General features: G+C 42.4%; 1 long non-coding RNA gene across 3 annotated transcripts; it reads right to left on the bottom strand.

Moving 5' to 3' along the window:
• LOC102168593 lies at window positions 282–20,893 on the bottom strand. Of its 3 annotated transcripts, XR_311060.3 has the most exons (6): window positions 20,779–20,893; window positions 19,747–19,865; window positions 6,276–6,341; window positions 5,277–5,404; window positions 1,754–2,009; window positions 292–1,309 (listed from the first exon to the last, which is right to left on the bottom strand). It is a non-coding gene; the product is annotated as an uncharacterized LOC102168593 (long non-coding RNA). The 3 variants fall into 3 exon arrangements; XR_001917190.1 differs by having other exon boundaries at window positions 282–1,309; window positions 5,277–6,341; XR_001297255.2 differs by lacking the exon at window positions 6,276–6,341.

The raw sequence follows: 20,997 nt of genomic DNA, 5'->3' as shown, positions 1-20,997 counted from the left end.
ATAGCATCAAGAGACATAAAACATAAACAGTCTGAAAACAACAAAGAGAAAAATTCACAATGCTGTTAGTGTAACTAGTATCACGATAAGCCAACAAGTCCAGAGGGGAGCCTACTGTAGAAGGCAAACTCTGGAGAGATTCAGTAGAGGGGAAAAAATTAAATGTCTTATCTTCATCTCCAAAGGTACACTTTAACAACTTGCTGCTTGTTGTAGTTACCGTTAAAGGAAAGGTTTACTCTTCTTTGGAAAACAAATAGTCAAAGCCATGAATATTTAAGAGAAAAAGTCATAAAATTATAAATTTTATTTATCAGGTCATCCAGCCCCATGCAATTAATTCTTGTTGATTTAGATTGTTTTGTTAGTAGTTTTACAAAGCCATGGGGTTTTCCATTTGAGTTTTGGTATTTCTTACTCAGTTCAGTAGTATGATCTCAAAGTTACCAGAAACCAGGCTTCCCTGGTGGCTGGCTCAGTGGTGAAGAATCCATCTGCCAACGCAGGAGACACGGGTGTGATCCCAGATCTGGTCCACGCCGCGGAGCAATTAAGCCCATGCGCCACAATACTGAGTCTGTGCTCTGGTGCCTGGGAGCTGCGACTACTGAAGCCCACACGCGCTACAGCCTGTTTTTCCCAAGAAGAGAAGCCGCCGCAGCGCAAAGCCCGTGCCCTCATGAAGAGCAGCCTCCACTTGCCGCAGCCAGAGGAAAGCCCGAGCAGCAATGAGGACTCAGCACAGCCAAAAAAAAAAAAAGAAAGTTACCAGAAGCCTATATTGTCAAAAAGTCCTTTCTATGAATCTTTCTGAAGATCCTCAGTTTTGTAAAAGCATCAGAGCAAACTAATAACTGTCTATATAAACGACAAAAGACTGAAAACGGGATGGTTAAAGATCTAATTACAACTGACAAGGGAATTTGGTTATGTCTGTGACACATAGTATATTAAGACAAGAATTCGATTTATGATTGATAATATACTAGGATATATCCGAATTTTAGTAATTTTGTATTAGTAACATATACCCACATGATAAAACCTAAGAAGCCTTATCATCAGTGACAATGTTTCCCATGTAGTTTAACACACTACATAAGCCTCATTAGCTTAGTATCTCTCTTTGAGATGTTTCAGAAGCCCTCCGAAGCATCCCAAAGTTTGCTAGAGATCAAAAGAAATTCATTTAGGGCACTTCCCTGGTGGTCCAGTGGCTGGAGGCCCGAGTTCAATCCCTGGTCGGGGAACTGGATTCCATACGCCGCAACTGAAGATCCTGAGTGCCGACTGAAAATGTACACGCAACCTGAAAGTTGAGAGTTCAGTTTTATTCCATGGAAATTTTTAGAACTAAAGTCTGGGAGGCAGAATCTCAAGTAGCCCTGAGAGCACTGCTCCGAGGAGGTGAAGAGAGGACCGGGTTACACAGAGGCTTTGCAACAAAGGGCAGGGAGTCTGAACATCGAGAAGTTCTTCCTCTGTTGAGCCTGCATGCTGCAGCCTCTGAAACCCACACACCCTAGAGCCCAGCTCTGTAGTGAGAAGCCCGGGCTCCACAGCGAAGAGAAGCCCCTGCTCACCACAGCTAGACAAAGCATGCCCCAAGCAACAAAGACCCAGCACAACCAAAAATAAATAAGTAAATAAATTTTTTTTGAAAGATGATTGTTAATTAAAGAAAACCACCTATCTCCAATCAAGCAATTCAGCACTTTTCTGTGTTTGGAAAGATGCAAAAGTCTAGGCTTACTGAAATCATTTCTTTGATTGCACCTCGGGTCTCTGGGGCCAGGATCCTGCGTTTTTCCCATTCTGGGCTTCCTTTCCTCAAGGCTCACCATAGGGAGTGGCTGTAGTTGATGGCTGCTAGATCACAGGTGTTCTTCTCCTTGCTGAGTTCTCTGAGGGCTCACCAGCTCACAGTGGAGGGCTCCAGTCGCTGATGACGGTGACATCCTTGTTTACAGATGTGGCAGGAAATATTCCATTTCTCGTGCAGCTGGGACCTGGCACAGCCCAGTAAATAGATGGATGAAAGTGTATACTTTTAAAAAATTACATTTAGAACTTGATTGGGGAAGCTTGTCAAAGATATCAAAAAGGTTTTAAAACACTTGGTTGGGTGGAATCATAGGTCACTGTGAAACAATACTTACTCAGTTAACCAGAGTGACAATATAAGATTTTAAAGGCAAAATACAGAAAGTTACGTGTATGTGTGCCCACGCTCAGTTGTGCCTGACTCTTGCGACCCAGTGAACTGTAGCCCACCAGGCTCCTCTGTCCGTGGGACTCCCCAGGCAAGAATACTGGAGTGGGTTGCCATTTCCTTTTCCAGGGTATTGTCCCAACCCAGGGATCGAACCCATGTCTCCTGCATTGGCAGGCGGATTCTTTATCACTGAGCCACCAGGGAAGCCCTTACAGAAAGTTAACAGACCACTTAAAAGGAAAGAAAATTTTTTCTGTTATCAAAAAGCCGATCAGTATGTCAAAAAAATTTCCTCTTAGCAAAGAAAGAAAATAAATTTCTAGTTTTGCACCACCTCATCTTTAATATTAAAATTTATTTTCATAATTAAATTTATTCTACTCTTGGATAATCCTGACCCCACATAGAATTCCTTTATAAAGATTCCTTTTTTTCTCACAAATCTTTTATATCCTTATTTGTCTGTCCCTTTCCTCCCCATTTAGAAATAATCAGATTTAAGACAAAAATCACTTTTCCTTTAATGAAATGCATTTCCATTCTTTATATTTTTCCTTTCCTCTGAAGATGTTTTCCTTATTTAATTAAATTGATTACACATAATAGAGTTCTTAAGCTTTAAAAACCTTCCTTTGTAGTGAAAATTAAGAAGTAAGCAGTTATGAATTCTTTTCACATTGCTGCTGCTGCTGCTGCTAAGTCGCTTCGGTCATGTCGGACTCTGTGCAACCCCATAGACGGCAGCCCACCAGGCTCCCCCATCCCTGGGATTCTCTAGGCAAGAATACTGGAGTGGGTTGCCATTTCCTTCTCCAATGGGTTGCCATTTCCTTGCTAATGCATGAAAAGTCAATTAGCACTCTATAAATCGGCAAAGTTACAAATACTATTTGTGATTTCTAAAAATGTTTTATAGAAAATTTATGAATGCATCCCCATAATAGTCCTGAATATCTTTAGTTTCTCTGTAAAAGGAAGCCTATGTTCAGTAATTAATATTTCAGTATCTTTTTTACTTGACAATCATCTATATATTCAATAAACTTCTATCATTTAACTTAACTTAGCAAAACTTTGAAGTTTCAAGTTGCTCAGTTACCATTTTTAAGCAGACATGCAGTTGACTGAAGAAAAAAGCAATCTAAAAGTTTCCAGTTAAATTTTATTTGGGGACCTTATTGAAGACTATAACCCAGGGGAAAACCTCTCCAATAGCTGAGAAACTGCTCCAAAGAAGTAACGGAGGAGCCAGGATATATAAGAGATTTTGCTTGGCGGGGAAAAAGAACGGTAGTCAAACATCCCAAAATGACTGCTAATCACACAGACAGGCACCTGGAGTTCATGGTTCTAGTCTTGTCTATCTATAGGAAGTTGCGGGAAACTGGACTCACTGAAATTATCCCCCAGATACGCATCTTAACTACTGAGGGCCAGTATCCAAAGCAAATAATGCTTCTTGTTTTCCTCTATCCTGAGTTCCCCTCAAGGTGCACCATTTGGGGTGGGGGATATGAGGGGTTACAGGGGCTGATTTGACCCTTGTTAACTGCAATGGCAGGCAACATTACTTACTAGAACGGCAGGCAACATTCCCTATGCACACCACCATGAAACAGGAAGAGTTCCCCTAAAAGCTCTTACCTCATTTATTTACTTGTTCCCAACAATTATGTTTAGATTATGCATGAAATCCTTCATGAAACATTAGACCAAGTTAGCCACCATCCCAAGCTATTCTTCTTACTAATAAATTTCATAACAGAGATAATATTTGATAACTTTTTAGTAAACCTAGGTTCAATAAAAGACAATGTCTGTATTAATTAAACCAATAAACTTAAACTTTAATACTGTATATTAATTTAATATTGAATATCTCCCAGATCATGTAAACTTGAAATTCATTTGGGCTAGTTACTGTAACATTTATAAATATTTAATTTATGAAGACTTACTTTTAAGTGAATTAAATAGAGCTCTTTAACAAATTGATTTTGATAATACCATCTGGAGGTAGAGACATATATCTATAATGTACACACAGATAGACAGATACAACCAGAGATCTCACAGCTTCATTTTAAAACTCAGTCAAGAAACATGTATTACAATATAAAACTTACTAGTTTATTAAAAAAAAGTGGAATAAGTTAAGTTTATCCACTCAAATGGCTAAGGATTTTTACTATTTGCAGAAAAGACTTTTGAGATTTGTATTCACAAGAGTCAGACAAGACAGTGACTGAACAATTCATCTTTGACAGAATGTGAAGGAGGCTGTGAATCAGACTGTAGGTGAGGGAGCCTTTCTAGCAAGTTTGAATTTAAAAAGGTCTCTTCTCCCTCCCCTTTAAAAATATTCTTTTTTTAATTTAAAAAATTTTTTTTTGGCTGTGCTACACCGGCTTTTCTCTAGTTGCGGCAAGCGGGGGCTACCCACTGCAGCAGCTCCTCCTGTCTCAGAGCATGGACTCCAGGCCCCAGGGTTGTGGTGCTCGGGCTTAGCATGTGGAATCTTCCTGGATCAGGGATTGAACCCATGTCCCCTGCACTGGCAGGCAGGTCCTTAACCACTGAACCACTAGGGAAGTCCCAGACCAGCAAGTTTCTTTAATAACTGAGTGTCACAAGGGGCTGCTGTACTATGGGCAGACTCGCCTCCACCACTCCCACAAGCTTCTGGTTGCCTGAGAGAGCTGTAAACCGGCCAGGAGGAATTCTGCCCCTATCTTCAGAACTGAAAGCTCACCTATGGTATGTTCACTTTTATTCCAACCAACTCTATGAAATCAACCCATTCAAGGAAAAGAACAGGACCGTCTCCTACCTAATCACACAGTCCAAACCTCTCCAGTATCTTTCAACTGAGCAAGTCTTCCCAGCATCTTTCAACTTAGAATTCAAGGTACTTCCTTCCTGAATTACCTTAAGTTCAGGGAAACTCTACTAGTGTGGAGTCTATACACCACATAATAAAAATCAGGATCAATCATCCAAGACAGAAATTTCCATACTAGGAAGACTTACCGTAGACTTCTCCAGACTAGGAGAAACTTACCGTATCATCTGGGCTCATTCAGGAGATGGACAGGGACAAGGGGCCTGGCTGGTAGCAAGTGTTTGGATCCTTGCCGAGTTTAGGCAAAGGAGAGCAGTCAGCTGTGGGACACTCCGTGGTCACCAAAACTGTTGACCGGAAGGAAAACAATGTAGAAGCTGTGAGTTGAGTTTTATTCATGGACCTTACTGGGAACTATAGTCCAGGAAACAGCATGTAAGTAACTCTGAGGGGACTGCTGCAAAGAAGTAGGGATGCAGGGAAGGAGCCTATATGAATTTTTTGCCTCAGAAATACTTGCAGTTAAACATATATCTTGGTAAAAAGATTACTGCTAATGACAAACAGAGAATCTCAAAAATTATTTTAGTGCTTTCCTATGCAAGAATCTGGCATCACTGAATTTCTTTCTTAAATACGCATTTAACTGCTTTGGGGCCATATATTCAAAACAAGAATACTTCATCCTATTCTTCATCCTGAATTCCCCTGAGTGCACACTGTGGGCAGCTGCAGTGAGTTGCAACTTAACGCTTTTTGGAACTGAGTAATGAGGGAGACTCTTTGTTCTTTTTGTTTACAGCTGCTGTGGCAAACTTCTCGCTCTCCTCCTCCCATCTTGGACACTCTCTTCCCACAGACACGTTACAGATCCATCAGCGTCCTAAATGGCATACCCCGGTTTCCTTCACTAAGCCATTTAGCGTCCTTTGGGTCTCAGGTGTGGTTTCTGAGATGCTGCTTCTGTTGATTTGTAGAGACCAGGTCTGTTTCTACCATAATGAGAAAAACTAAATCATAATGCTGACCTAGAGAGTCAACAGAACACTTGGAAATCAATAATTCTGAAATTGTCTTATACTGCAAACTGGACTTCTATGATTTTTTTCTACTTTTGACTAATGGCCTGGCAATCACATCAGAGAAGAAGGAAGAGCAGAAAAATGATGTTAAGCAGAAGAAATTAATTCCTTGGCCAGCTGGGTTAAATACACTTACTCTCTGTTGTGATGATGAATACATTTAAGCCGTTAAGTCCATAATCCCCTTTACACTCTGTAAGGACTTTTTGGAAATAAAGGAAGGACAGAGTGTTACCAAAGGATAATGTTAGGCTGCGTGAAAGCTTCTTTGCTTTGTAAAGAAAATCTGTTAAGTTATCTTTCCCAGACAAAGTTGACCCTTTTATTCAACAAACATTAATTGTACACTTACTGTGTCTCAAGTAATATTAACATTACTTGAAATATTACTACAAAGGTTAATTGGAACATTAATGAGAAACTTTTCAACTTTTAACTTTCTGGCCACTCTCCAACCAGTTTACAAAATTTATTGCCAGTATCTGTATATCTGTGTAATCTCCTAAACCACAGGACTAAAATAAATGTTCAGATATTGAGTTCAGAAAAATTCACACTTTTATACACACACATATATGTTACACATATAATCTTGCTGTAAATTAAGATTTTTGCCTTCAGCATTCTAATACTTTCAATATTATATACGTGCTGACCTCAGTCTTGTCTAACTCTTTGTGATCCCACGGACTGTAACCCACCAGGGTCCATTGTTCATGGAATTTTCCAGGCAAGAATACTGGAGTGGGTTTCCATCTCCTCCTGCAGCGGATCTTCCCAACCCAGGGATCAAACCTGAGTCTCTTGCTTTGGCAGGTGAATTCTTAACCACTGAGCCAACTGGGAAACCCCCAATATTATACCCTAATGCTAACCATTTTCCACAGGACTGGAAAAGGTCAGTTTTCATTCCAATCCCAAAGAAAGGCAATGCCAAAGAATGCTCAAACTAATGCACAATTGCACTCATCTCACACGCTAGTAAAGTAATGCTCAAAATTCTCCAAGCCAGGCTTCAACAATACGTGAACCATGAACTTCCAGATGTTCAACCTGGTTTTAGAAAAGGCAGAGGAACCAGAGATCAAACTGCCGACATCCACTGGATCATCAAAAAGCAAGACAGTTCAGGAAAAACATCTATTTCTGCTTTATTGACTATGCCAAAGCCTCTGACTGTGTGGACCACAACAAACTGTGGAATATTCTTCAAGAGATGGGAATATCAGACCATCTGACCCGCCTCTTGAGAAATCTGTATGCAGGTCAGGAAGCAACAGTTAGAACTGGACATGGAACAGACTGGTTCCAAATAGGAAAAGAAGTACGTCAAGGCTATATATTGTCACCCTGCTTATTTAACTTATATGCAGAGTACATCCTGAGAAACACTGAGCTGGAAGAAACACAAGCTGGAATCAAGATTGCCGGGAGAAATATCAATAACCTCAGATATGCAGATGATACCACCCTTATGGCAGAAAGTGAAGAGGAACTAAAAGCCTCTTGATGAAAGTGAAAGAGGAGTGAAAAAGTTGGCTTACTCAACATTCAGAAAACTAAGATCATGCCATCTGGACCCATTACTTCATGGCAAATAGATGGGGAACAGTGGAAACAGTGGCAGACTTTATATTTTGGGGCTCCAAAACCACGCCAAAGGTGATTGCAGCCATGAAATTAAAAGACGCTTGCTTCTTGAAAGAAAAGCTATGACCAACCTAGAGAGCATATTAAAAAGCAGAGACATTACTTTGCCAACAAAGGTCCACCTAGTGAAGGCTATGGTTTTTCCAGTTGGGCATGTATGGATATGAGAGTTGGACTGTGAAGAAAGCTGAGTGCCGAAGAATTGATGCTTTTGAACGGTGTTGAGAGTCCTCTAGACTGCAAGGAGATCCAACAAGTCCATCCTAAAGGAGATCAGTCCTGAGTGTTCATTGGAAGAACTGATGTTGAAGCTGAAACTCCAATATTTTAGCCATCTGATGTGAAGAGCTGACTCACTTGAAAAGACCCTGATGCTGGGAAAGACTGAAGGCGGGAGAAGAAGGGGACAACAGAGGATGAGATGTTTGGATGGCATCACTGACTCAATGGACATGAGTTTTGGTAAACTCTGAGAGTTGATGATGGACAGGGAGGCCTGCTGTGCTGCAATCCGTGGGGTTGCAAAGAGTGGGGCACAACGGAGCAACTGAACTGAACTGAATCCTAACCATAACCCTGGAGGAATTATATAAAAATCCTGTTGCTACTGCTAAATCACTTCAGTTGTGTCTGACTCTGTGTGACCCCATGAACAGCAGCCCACCAGGCTCCCCTGTCCCTGGGATTCTCCAGGCAAGAACACTGGAGCGGGTTACCATTTCCTTCTTCAATGCATGAAAGTGAAAAGTGAAAGTGAAGCCGCTCAGTCGTGTCCGACTCTTCATGACCCCATGGACTGCAGCCTATCAGGCTCCTCCGTCCATGGGATTTTCCAGGCAAGAGTACTGGAGTGGGTTGCCATTGCTTTCTCCATAAAAATCTTGAAAGACTTTAATAATAAATTCTTGCTGCAATATATAGTTATTGAAACTTAACTGAAAAGCAAAGTGAGGAAGCAAGAATTTGGCAGATTTAATTTCTATAGAAGGCAGTCTCTGCTTCCCACCAAGACTCACAAAATAGAGAATTCCCTAAAAAGTGTTTGGATGATGGGCAACTAAATTGAATGACACACGTCCATCAAGATATATGGCTGTGATATAGTGGAATGTGAGAAATAAACACCATAGCAAATAATGGAGAAAGAGATGAATTACTTCTGGGTTGGTGCGATGCTGGATAATTACATTTGATTTTATGGAGATCTACAAAAATGGGCAGGATTTAGACTAAGAAAAACTTGGAAAGGAAAACAACATTGTTGCTGGTACTGAAATGTAAGACATGACTATATATATAATAAAGAGAAGGCTTAATTCAGAGGCCATCAAGTAGACATATGTAACAAGAAACTATGATACAAGGACTCAGTTACTTCTGCCCCACGAGGGACTCCTTCAGTCTCTGTTGAAAGACTCTCTCTTTGTTGAAAGAGCTCTCTCTTAGCTTGATGTAATCTTTATGAGAGTGGGCCTAGACCCAGTAATAGAAAAATAACTCGGGGAAAAGTCAAATAAATTCAGGTAACAGGAAGCCTTGACTGTCCTGAGCAGCTTTTTGGACTTTATTCTACTGTTTTTTCACCACACTGCAGAGCTTGTGGGATTTTAGTTCCTTTACCAGGGATCAAACCCAGACTTCCTGCAATGGAAGACTGGAGTCTTAACCATTGGACCACCAAGGAATTCCCTGGACTTTATTCTAAAGGCAAGAAAAAGCCACTGAATTTTTAAATATTTTTATGTACTTAACTGCACTGGACCTTCGCTGTGGCACAGGAGATGCTTCATCTCCCTTGCAGTATGCAGGATCTTTTAGCTGTGGTGTTTGGGATCTAGTTCCCTGACTAGGGATCGAACCCATGCCCTCTGCATTGGGAGTACGGAGTCTTACCTGCTAGACCACCAGGGAAGTCCATCATGGAAACTTTTTGACCAATACACTATGGTATTTGTATTTTTGTATTAAAAATTACCGTAGATTCAGTGGCTTAAAATGACATGCATTTATTGCCTCACAGTTTCCATGGGAATGGTGTTTAGGCACAGATGAGCTGGGTCCTCTGCTCATGATCTCACAGGACTGCTATTAAGGTGTCAGGCAGACTGCATTCTCATCTGAAGGCTTGACTAGGAAAGAATCTGATTCCAAGCCCACTCAGGCTCATTCATTTCCCTGTGGCTAGAGCCTCCCAGGTGGCACAGCGGTAAAGAATCCACCTACCAATGCAGGAGACTCAGGAGATGTGGATTTGAGCCCTGGGTCGAGAAGCTCCCCTGGAGGAGGAAATGGAAACCCACTCCAGTATTCTTGCCTGGAGAACTCCATGGACAGAAGAGCCTGGCAGGTTGTAGTCCATGGGATTGCAAAGTCAGACACAACTGAGCGATTGAGCTCAACACTCATATGGCTAAGAATCCCGTTCCTCAGGTCCTACAGACAGTTCCCTGCTGCCTAGACTGTCTCCCAGCATGGCAACCTACCTCTTCAAAGTCAGTAAAGAGCATCTCTCTACTGAGCACAAGAAGGATGGGGTCACATACCTGTAGATACAGATGATATAGATAGTAACCTATGTATAACCTATCTATACCAGGGAAGTTACAGTCCATCACCTGTGCCATATTCTATTTGTTTAGAAGCAAGCCACAGGTCTCATCTGCACCCAAAGAGAGAGGATTATACAGAGCGTGAGTCATGAGGCAGTCACTGTAGGGTGTTTCAGCCACAAACATTAATGTAGCAGCAACACATCATGTGACCTGGATGGGAAAGAAAGACAATCAAACAGGGAAGTTGTCATTGTTGTTGATGTTTTAACCAAAAATACACAGTTGTCACTGGAATTACACATGGAATCCACGGGGTAAGGGTCAGGAACTTCAACATGCTACATTTTACTGCTTATAGATATCAAAACAAAAAACTCCAGTATCACTCTGTCTTTAGAATTTAGTAGCTATTCCCCTACAGCACACCAATACTTCCTGGACTTCCTAAGTTCCAGGTTCTCCAAAAAGCAAAAAGATTTGTTCCTCCAAATTAATGATTTTCAGAAGAGAGAGAGAGATGGTCAAGCGCTGCCCAGCGGTCTAGCATTGTCCCCATTCCTACTATCATTTTCGAACTGTTTCACGCATGCTGTTCTCTTCTTCCTCATCCAGTTGTAAATCTGTGGTTTGCTGTTCCCCACAGTGCCTAGCACTTTGCCAATTCTGTCCTTTCCTTAATGGACCCGTAGCCCTGAAAGTCGCGTCACGTTTGGGTCTTTACGTGGGCACGTAGAGAACTCACTCCACATCCTGTCGCAGCTTAGTGGGTTAAGTGTTCTTTGCGTGGTTTTGTGTGATTGTAAAACCCTTCAAGAGTTTCCTTTTGCACTTTCTCACATGACATGAGAGTCAACTGGGGAGACTTCTCTTCCCCCCCCCCCCATCTCATGACTTCCACTGAATCTAGCCCCTTCTTTCCAAGTAACTGGATGTCTTTTTCCAGAAACCTCTCTACGTGCCCCCGACTCATGCCTTCTGAATTGGAAGGAGGGAAGGTGATGACATTTGGGGGTGCTCAGGTTCCTTTCAAGTGAGGATTTCAGGGCCCCTCATTGAGCTCCAAGGGGAAACCAGGATCTGAGGGGGAAAGCAGTTAATGTCACGTGGAGCTCTGTCACCAGCTGCAGCAACAGGGGCTGAGGCTCGTCCTGCCAGCCTCCCACTTCTGTTTCCCTTCAGTATTAGGGGCCCATCAGAGCCCAGGAAGGGTTGCTCCTCAAACCTGTGTGATTAAGAGGATCTGTGTGCTACAAATAGTGCCAGATTCATTTTCCAGAAAAATCCACTTCCCAGCCCCATGGAGAATGGTTTGCTCACTGCTTGTGCTATTAGCTTCTCCAGGGTCTCTTCAGCTTTCCACCCGAGCTCACCTATCCCTGGGGCAGCTCCTGGTGAATGCTTGAGCAAGCTGAAGTTAGTCAAGAGCACACTCTTCTTGGGGAGTCCTCCGATCAATGACTAGCAAGAAGGGGTACCCCTCTTCTCACTGTACCATCTTCCCTTCCCTCTTCCTCCTCCTCCTGCTTCTACAACTTTTCTCTTCACTCGAGTATTTTCTGATAAAAAAAAGTTGGAAAAAAGAAGTAAAGATTCAATAAAGTTTTGTGCTGTTTTATTTCCTTGGCTGCACCACGAGACATGTGGGATCTTAGTTCCCTGACCAGAGATCAAACCCTCTGGGGTTGGAAGCACAACGTTGTAACCACTGAAATCCCTAAATAAAGTTGCAACAGGAGATAAGAAACAGACACACCGAGCAATGCAGTGTATCTTTCTGATTTTGATAGTTATTCAGATAAGTTCTAAACTAGGAGAAAAATGGGACATTTTACCCCTGGGTGGATATCTGATGACAGTAAGGAAGAACTGTTAGTGCTCTAGGTGTGACACTGGTGCTCTGGTTGTAAGTTTTAAAGAAGCCTTGTCTTCTAGATGGGCAGGACGGAATATTTACAGGTGAAACTATACGATGCCTAGCATTGATCCTCCTCCTTCCTTCTGATTCTAAGATTCTGAACTTTGGTGAGAAATGTTGTTTTTAACCTTAAATAACCACTTCCATATTGTATGAAAGCCGCTAACATACATTTTGTTTTTATTGAATGTCTTCAGCGCTTGGTTCTCAGATGTACTTACAGTATGCAGGTATTGCTGCTCAAGAACGGACTAACTGATGAGGATGCGTATGTTTGTGTGTGTTTGCGGACATGCCAGAGAAAAGGCTTTGAATACAGTGAAAACCTTAGTTTCTTCTTTATTTGTATATTCTAGCCGGACAATACCTACTACACTACCACAGGAAAAATAACTCTGTTTATAAGTAACTAAGTCAAAACATAGTTATGTATACTTCTGTTTAATTTTTCAGTTCCAACGAGTTACCAACCCCCAGCATACTCTTCCAAAACATTAAAATGTGGATTTATTATTTCAGAGGCCGAGGTGATGAAAATATTTGTCCAAATATCTGGCTTTCTTAATAGCAACTCTAGATAGCTTAATGACTTCTGAACCTCAGATATAACTTCCAGAAGAAAAAACTACTTTGCATTTCTGGGAAACACCCAAAACTGACTCAGAATTGTCAGCAAGTTTCTCCAGTATGTTCACAGAGGAGATTTATGACGGTGACACATCACTGAACGACATCCTGGGAAACTCTCTCCTCCAAGACAACGCCTGATTTCCAACACTAAAGAATTCAGTGGGACAGGCTGTCTATCTGGTCAATAGAAGGATCTGCTGTCTAAGGGGAGATCACACCCCTTAGACTGAAAAGATATTGCACCACCTAGGGACAACTGCGGGAAATGTTTTGTTTTCAAATTCAATGGCTTCCAACCAGAAAGGGTTTAGAAATTATGAAGCAGGATTTCCTTTCCAGTTAATCATTATACTATATAAATTACATAATTTGTCCTCAAAATTTTAAAAATAAAGCAAAGTTTCTCACCTGAAATTATTTTTTTAAAAAGTTACCCAGTCAATAAGCTTTGTTTTTTTAAGTTCTCTACTGGTACAAGCTGACAATGAACTATTAGGCAAGAGTATGTAGAATACTGAGGTGTGATTTTGATAAGCTAACCTAGATAGCACATTTAAAAGCAGAGACATTACTTTGCCAACAAAGGTCCGTCTAGTCAAGGCTATGATTTTTCCTGTGGTCATGTATGGATGTGAGAGTTGGACTGTGAAGAAGGCTGAGCGCCAAAGAATTAATGCTTTTGAACTGTGGTGTTGGAGAAGACTCTTGAGAGTCCCTTAGACTACAAGGAGATCCAACCAATCCATTCTGAAGGAGATCAGCCCTGGGATTTCTTTGGAAGGAATGAGGCTAAAGCTGAAACTCCAGTACTGTGGCCACCTCATGCGAAGAGTTGACTCATTGGAAAAGACTCTGATGCTGGGAGGGGTTGGGGGCAGGAGGAGAAGGGGGCGACAGAGGATGAGATGGCTGGATGGCATCATGGACTCAATGGACGTGAGTCTGAGTGAACTCCGGGAGTTGGTGATGGACAGGGAGGCCTGGCGTGCTGCGATTCATGGGGTCGCAAAGAGTCGGACACGACTGAGCGACTGAACTGAACTGAATGAGGATTTTATATAGTTTATCTGATTCATCAATAATTTTGTACCCCTGGATTTCTGCTAATAAAAATTTAGTTATTTAAAGAAGTATATCTCAGAGAAATTTATGGGAACGTTTTTTGTAGAATAAAAGTTCTTCTTCATTAACTTCTTACCCCTGCTTTTCGAAAACTGGCTTCCCAAAAGGATTACATTTAAAGATAAATGAAGATCAGAGATCGCACAGTTATTGCATAATGCCTGCCCAACAAACATTCAAATATGTATTAACCTGCAAAATTGTTATCTACCTTTTATACTGGAATGCTTTGAAATGATTAGAATCAAATTGAAGATCACCTCAAAAATGGTGGATGGTGGATCAAAGAACTAAACATAAGAGCTAAAATGATAAAATTCTTAATGAGAATATAAGGAATCTTTATCATGCAGGATTTGCAAAGATTTCTTGTATATGCCACCAAAAGCACAGGTTATCAAAGAAATAAGCAAATTAAAGTTTATCAAAATTAAAGACTGCTGTCATCAAAGAACACTATCAAGAAAGTGAAAACACAACCTATAAGATGGGAGAAAACATTTGCAAATCATATATATGATAGGGATTAATAGCCACAATATATACATATATCCTACAATCCCCCCAAAAATCAATTCAAAAATGAGTAAAGTAACTACATAGATATTTCTCCCCCAAAGAAAACAGACAAATGACCACAAAGCCCTTGAAAAGATGCTCAACGCCTTCAGTCTTTAGGGAAACGCACAGCAAAACTACCATGAGATACCACTTCATAGTCATTAGGATGGCCGTCCACTGCCCCACCCCCCACCCCCCGCAGAAAAAGGAAAAGGAAAAGAGCCGGCAAGGATGTGGAAAAACTGGAACTCGCAAGCATTGCTGGTGGGAATGTAACATGGTGCCACTTGGTAATGCCTTAAAAAGTTTACCCTAGAACTACCACGCTGAGTGCTCAGGTCCAACTCTCTGTGAGTCCACAGACGGTAGTCCGCCAGGCTGTTGTTCATGGAATTCTCCAGGCAAGAATACTGGAGTGGGTTGCTATGTCCTACTTCAGGGCATCTTCCAATCTATGGATAGAACCCGCATCTCTTGCGTCCCCTGCATTGGCAGGCAGGTTCTTACCACCTTGCCACCTGGGAAGCCCAAGAATTACCATATGATCCAACAATTCTACTCCCAAGTAAACACCCAAAAGAGCAGCATCATAGAAAAGGAAAGCAGTGGATTTAGGGACTTGCAGTACTTACTCAAATGATCAGTGAAGGGAAACCCCAGATGACAGCCATGTAGTAGGTAATATAAGGCAATCAATCTAGACTAAACATGAGGATAAAAGGCTCCAGGAAGGAGATAACCAAAAAAGCGAGAGACAAAATACAATGGGCTCTGGAACAACATAGTTTTGAACTGCTACGGCCCACTTGTATGCAAAGTTCTTTCACTAAATCTGTACTGATTGTCTGATTCCACAGATTCAGAACTATGCATATGAAGGGCTGACTGTCAAGTTTTACTCAGATTTTCCATTGCAGGGAGGGTTGGCGCCCCTTACCCTGACAGTGCTGAAGGTTTAATTGTAGAATGTTCAGTATGCTGGAAAGTTAAAAAAATAAAACAACACTACAATAAAGGTAAATAGTGTGAGCATACAAGGCAATTAGAAATTATCAGGGAGGGAATTCCCTGATGGTCCAGGGGGTAGGACTAGGTGCTTTCACTGCCAGGACCTGGGTTCAATCCCTGGTTGAGGAACTAAGATCCCACAAGCCATGTGGCATGGCCAAAAAAAGAAAAAATACCAGGGAAAACAAAATGTGTAATAGAAAGTTCCAAATATCACCATATCATCAGCACACACACACACACACACACACACACAGATACTAACAGGTAACATCACAAAACATAACTGTAGACTGGATCAGCTGTCTGCAGAAGGCTGACTCTGGTCACGGGCACTGCCAAATGCAGTTTTGAGGTGGGGACTCCCAGAAAGAATAGCCTCTAATAGTGGCATCTCCCATTACCATGTAAGGAAGGCATAGGGGTAGTTTGTGAGGGGAAAGTCACTCAGTCGTGCCTGTCATGTCCGACTCTTTGTGACCCCATGGACTATACAGTCCATGGAATTCTCTGGGCCAGAATACTGGAGTGGGTATCCTTTCCCTTCTCCAGGGGATCTTACCAACTCAGAGATCGAACCCAGGTCTCCCGCACTGCAGGTGGATTCTTTACAAGCTGAGCCACCAGGGAAGCCCAAGAATATTGGAGTGGGTAGCCTATCCCTTCTCCAGCGGATCTTCCCGACCCAGGAATCAAACCGGGGTCTCCTGCATAATATGCAGCATATTTGACATTTTTTAATATGCTAATCTCAGGAATGGAAAGAGCAGAATAATCACAAGTCATTCTTGCAGAGGTTTTTGGGTCTGTAGGTTTTTTTTTTTTTTCATGAAAATTCTAGGAAATGAGGTTTTCAGGGTGGCATATAGAAATTTAGAAAAATAGTATCATCTTTTGGAAAAATTCCATCCACTAAAATCTTATTTTACTTAATGAAATCAAGCTGCTGCTGCTAAGTCGCTTCAGTTGTGACCGACTCTGCGACCCCATAGACGGCAGCCCACCAGGTTCCTCCGTCCTGGGGATTCTCCAGGCAAGAACTCTGGAGTGGGTTGCCATTTCCTTCTCCAATGCATGAAAGTGAAAAGTGAAAGTGAAGTCGCTCAGTTGTGTCCCACTCTTAGTGACCCCATGGACTGCAGCCTACCAGGCTCCTCCGTCCATGGGATTCTCCAGGCAAGAGTACTGCAGTGGGTTGCCATTGCCTTCTCCGATGAAATTAAGCATTATTAGTTAAATGACACCAGAAGACCAATTAACTGTGAATGTTATTTCTTAGTTCTTACTAATCGGACATGGAAGAAACCTGGAACTTTTTTCTAGAATTCTTCTTTAGGATTTTTTTTCTCATTGTGCTCTTTATTGTTTTATTATTTGTATTATTATTCAGACTATCTATAATTATTAAGGAAATTTAGAAAATATAGGTGAGAAAAAGTCACCCTTTAGAGCATCACTTTGTAACAGTGTCTGCTAAATGTTTCCATGAACACATATAAAGTCTGTTTCTGTATAATGTTGACTGTGACCTTGACAGGGCTAAGCAGTGCATAACTGTGTAACGGAATGAGTTACATACCGCTCTGAAAGGCAGTCTTGTCATCAGAATAGGGACAACAGTCATCTGGCCTGCATCTCCTGATTGTGTGAGGATCCCTTACAACAGAGTGTTTCTCCAAGGACAGCCTCAGTGGCTAGGAGTTCTACCAACAGGCAGTGATTCCAATTTCCAGCCCTGAAGGGACCAGGGGACACCACAGTCATAGGAACTCCAAAAGGACAATGGCATGAACAGCCTCCGGCTAGGAGCTATGGCCTGCGGCAACAAAGCTGGACGGGAGCTGTGAGAACTAACAACTGGGCCTCCCTCTGTTTTATCCTTTAATCTCCAACAAGAAGCTCCAACAAGGAATCGATTGATCCAGTTCTTGTGGGTCACTTTCCTGGAACTAAGAGCAGAGTGAAAAGAACAGTTGAGAGTTGGCACGGAGAAACAGATGGAAAACAAACAACAAAATGTGTTTATCGGATTTAACCTTTACAATCCCTCTTTTTATCTTGCCTCTTGGGAATCTGTAGACTTCTTAGGCCTTGTTTTCAAAAATCCTCTCCGCCACTTAATATTTACCAAATCTGCCTTAGTTGAGAGTCTTTCTATTTGCTTCTTGGGCAAAACCAGGGTGACCCTTGGGAATAACGGTAATTCCCCTGTTATGTACTGAACTGTGTGCCTCCAAACTCAGGTTGAAGCGCTGATCCCCAATGTGACCATATTTGGAGATAGGACTTTTAAGGAGGTAACTGAGGTTAAATGAGGTCATGAGGTGGGCCCTAATCCAATAGAGCTGGTGTCCGTATAAGAAGGGGAAGGGACGCCAGAAGTGTACACGCTTATGTATGTGTGTATGGGTGCACAAGCAGAAGCCACGTGAGGACACAAGTGAGAAGGGATTCTCTACAAACCAAGGAGAGAGGCCTGAGGAGAAACCAAACCTGCTAACACCCTGATTGTGCATTTCCAGTCTTTATTTCAAAGCTGTGAGATAAATTTCTGTTAAGGCACCTAGTTTGTGGCATTTTGATACGGCAGCCCTGACATACTACTGTTTATAAACTCTTTTACTGAGCACCTTATATTCTAGTTCTTTATGTACATCATCTACTATTAAACTTTCTCAGTCCTAGAAAGTAGGTATTCTTCAGTTCTCACAGACAAGAAAGCTGGAGTTCAGAGAGGTTAGCAGCTTGTCCATGGCCACAAAATAATAAGTAGTCGAGGATTATTATGGAAACTTTTGTCTCTTTGGGTCCAAAGCCATCACACTATTCTGGTAGCACACGAGAAAGGAATATAGTTACTAAGGCTCTGCTCTGGCTGTGTTCAATAAGGAAAAATTTTCTGTTTCTGCAGCACACTCAGGCTTCTTTTCACGTTTCTTGGACTTCAGTTATATGCCAGACTGATGACTCTCAATTCTGTAGCTTTAGCCGTCTCCTTCCTCTCATGGATACCTCACCAGGACAGCCTAATGGCATCTTAACTCAGTAACAGAGAACCAGAAGGGACCTCCCTGGTGGTCCAGTGGTTAAGAATTCACCTTGCAATGCGGGGAATGTGGGTTTGATCCCTGGTTGGGGAGCTATGATCCCACATGCTGGAGCAACTAAGCCTTCGAGCCACAACTAGAGAGCCCAAGTGTTGCAATAAAAGATCCTGCAGGATGTGATGAAGATCCCATGTGCTGTAACTAAAAACTGAGGCAACTATATAAATATTTTTTTTTAAGTGCCAGCAGATTGAAATACTTGCAATATCCTAGACTCCTTCATTTTATCAAATTGGTTCAATTGGTCACTCAAATCTGTTGTTTTTATCTAATTGTTTCTCAAATACATCATTTGACTGCAGCTGCCCCTGTAACTCAGTTCCTGGATTACCTGCAGTAAGCTCCTAAACTGGTTTCACTGCCTTTCATCCTTCTTCCTTTTTTTTTTTTTTTTTAACCTCTGGGCTTTTTCTAAAGACACTTGCAACCACAAAATTGTCCTGCAGTGACTACTCCATTACCTTCACATCAAAATACAAATTATTTAGCCAGTCACCTTCCTCTTGCTACAACCAAAGATAAACCACTTATTTGTCACCTAGCCTAACAGTTAAAAGAACATACTAGCATTAGGAGCTTCCTTGGTGGCTTGGCAGTAAAGAATCCACCTACGATGCAGGAGCCACAGGAGACGTGGGTTCAATCACTGGGTTGAGAAGATCCCCTGGAGGAGGGCATGGCAACCCACTCCAGTATCCTTGCCTGGAGGATCCCATGGACAGAGGAGCCTGGCGGGCTAGTGCATGGGGTTGCAAAGAGTCGCACAGGACTGAATCAACTTAGCGCGAACACACAAGCTCTGGTGTTTGACTGCCTTAAGTTGAATGCTGTCTTGACTTCACACAAGCTGTGTGAACTTTGGAAAATTAAAGTTGTTGTGTGGATTAAATGAGCTAACACACTCCAAGAGCTTCTATGCTGTCTGTCACATAATTTGTTAACTCTTACCTATTATTATTATTAGCAGCAGCAGCATTCTCAACTATGCATTTGCATCGAAGCTTTCTCAGGGTGGAGTACCTGAGATTTGGTTCAAGACGCCACATCTAGTAGCAAACTTACCTTGCCCCTTTCCACTGTTTCCTTTGCAAGCTTCTTTGTTACTGTAACTGCGTCTATCATCAGGTTATGAGTTCCTAAAGTAGGGTGGTGAGCTGGAGAAGACTGGACAGAACTCTGGACTGCAAGGAGATCAAACCAGTTAATCCAGATCAAACCATGTTACTCGCTCAGTCGAGTGGGACTCTTTACGACCCCATGGACTGTAGCTTGCCAGGCTCCTCTGTCCATGGGATTCCCAGGCAAGAATACTGGAGTGGGTTCACACTTCCTTCTCCTGGGGATCTTCCCAACCCAGGGATCGAACCCGGGTCTGCCACATTGCAGGTAAATTCTTTACCATCTGAGCCACCAGGGAAGCCCATCCTAAAGGAGTGAGTGAAAGTCGCTCAGTTGTGTCCGCCTCTTTACGACCCCATGGGCTGTAGCCTACCAGGCTCTCCTCTGTCCAGGAAATCAACCCTAAATATTCATTGGAAGGGCTGATGCTGAGGCTGAAGTTCCAAAACTCTAGTCACCTGATGCCAAGAGCTGACTCACTGGTCAAGACTCTAATGCTGGGAAAGACTGAGGACAAAAGAAGCGGGTGGCAGAGGACGACATGGTTAGACAGCATCACTGACTCGGTGGACATGAATTTGCGCAAACTCCGAGACAGCAGAGGACAAGCCTTGTAGGCTACATAGTCCACGGGGTCGCAAAGAATCAGAAAAGGACTTAGCAACCGAACAACAACTGAGGCCCAAGTTCCATGTTCTCAGGCGCATCATACTTTCTGGATGGCTACCCAGAGAAAGCCCGTGTACCGAAAATGCGTTAACACATGTTCCTAAAGTCCGTGCTGGAGACGGTGAGGGACAGGGAAGCCTGGCGCACTGCAGTCCATGGGGTCGGCACAAAGTCTTTTTATCTAATGCTGCGGTTTGTCCCCAGTGTGAGACAGAACTACACTCTTAGTATTTCCGGAGGAAACTTAAGACCTAAGGCAGCAGTCAACAACCCCGGGGGGGTGGGGAGGGAAGGTTATTTTCTCACTTTCTCACCCCTCGGTGAAAACTCTAGAAAACTCTTCAGTGGAATTAAAAAAAAAAACCAACAACAAAAACAAAAACCCAGGTCTCAGCATCGCGAAGAAAGACGAGAACTTGAGGCGCAACGTGCGCCTGCGCAAGCGACCGCTCGTCGTCCGTGCCTGCGCCGCCCCAGCCAATGAGGGAGTCCTCAGTCGAGGGTGGGGCCACAAGTCGCGCCTTA

This window comes from Capra hircus, chromosome 24 (genome assembly GCF_001704415.2).
Source record: "Capra hircus breed San Clemente chromosome 24, ASM170441v1, whole genome shotgun sequence".
In the NCBI taxonomy this organism is placed as follows: domain Eukaryota; kingdom Metazoa; phylum Chordata; class Mammalia; order Artiodactyla; family Bovidae; genus Capra; species Capra hircus.
Note: the sequence above shows the minus strand (reverse complement) of the source record. Positions and strands in the feature narration are given on the sequence as shown.